The sequence below is a fragment of the Acomys russatus genome, unplaced genomic scaffold, assembly GCF_903995435.1.
Source record: "Acomys russatus unplaced genomic scaffold, mAcoRus1.1, whole genome shotgun sequence".
NCBI lineage: Eukaryota > Metazoa > Chordata > Mammalia > Rodentia > Muridae > Acomys > Acomys russatus.
The window spans coordinates 45,001-46,384 of record NW_026131400.1 but is presented as its reverse complement, the minus strand read 5'-3'; positions in this window follow the sequence as shown (position 1 = coordinate 46,384).

The following is a 1,384-nucleotide window of genomic DNA, read 5'->3' as shown; positions in this document are numbered from 1 at the left end:
CCATCATCCTTCCAGGCACATGTGTAATCGCTATCCCTGTTACTTTGGGCATGAATTCATTGACTGATGTTTGGGTGAATGGGGTAGAGGCTGACTGCTACGAACAAGAATGGGTTATCCTATCTATTTGATGATCAAGATCTTCCTTTACCGAGGTCAGTTTTGATATGCCCCCAGAAGTTTTTTTTCTTCCCTCAGGTCCTTCCAGACAACTCTTTCAGACCAAATTAGCACTGATTTCCTGTTTTCAAATCCACACCACCCAGCCAAAGTGTTGGCTGGAGCCCACGGGTTGGCAGTAGCGGCAGATCTGACCATTTCTTCTTCTAGTGAAGTGAACAAGGAGCGCTGCACAAATTCTGCCCATGGAGAGTATATTCTTCCAACAATGTCATCGAAATGCCTAAGATTGGGCCCAGTGTGGTAGCTTTCCTTTGCTTCTGGTGCCTACATGTAGTACAGAACCATGTCCCAAAACCTGAATCTTCCTTTGTTCTGTCAACTGGTTTCATGGGACTCCCTCTGAGGTCACAGAGTCGTTGGTGCAGTTGTACTGAGGGCATTGGAGGTACTGCTTCATGGAACCAGATCACCCTTCTAATCAGATATGTAACACTTCTATGAGGATGGAGGGCTGGTTGTCCATCTATTTGTTGGCCTGGTAGATTGTCTTAGTGCATTATGTACTCATGTCACCAAACATCCAAGGCTGGGAAATCCAAGGTCAAGGAGTCCGTGCCTGGCAGGCCTTTATATTGTGTTTTACTGTGAAAAATGGAGAAGGACAAGGTGGATGCATAAGAGGCAAAAAGGGGTACAAACCCACTTAAAGATTTGTTTACAGGCTGGGGAGAGGATGCAGTCATTACGAGCATTGTCTGCTCTTCCAGAGGTCCTGAGTTCAATTCCCAGCAACCACATAGTGGCTCATAACCATCTGGTGCCCTCTTCTGTCCTGCAGGCAGAGCACTGTATACATAATGATTAAAAAAAAAAAAAAAACGGGCATGGTGATACATGCCTGTAATCCCAGCACTCTGGGAGGGAAAGGCAGGTGGATCTCTGTGAGTTTGAGGCCAGCCTGGTCTTCAAATAAAGTCCCAGACAACCAAGACTACACAGAGAAACCCTGTCTTGGGAAAAAGAGAGATTTGTTTACCTAAAAGCTTGTGTACAGGTGTTCTGCCTACATGTATGTTTGTGTACCACATGCATGCCTTGCCTGCTGGGTCCAAAAGGGGGAATCAGATCCTCTAGAAGTGGAGTCACAGATGGTTGTGAGCCACCATGTGGGTGCTGAGAACTGAAGCCAGATCCTCTGCAAGAGCAGTAAGTGCTCTTAGCCACAGAGCCATCTCTCCAGCCCTACAACCTCATGTTTATA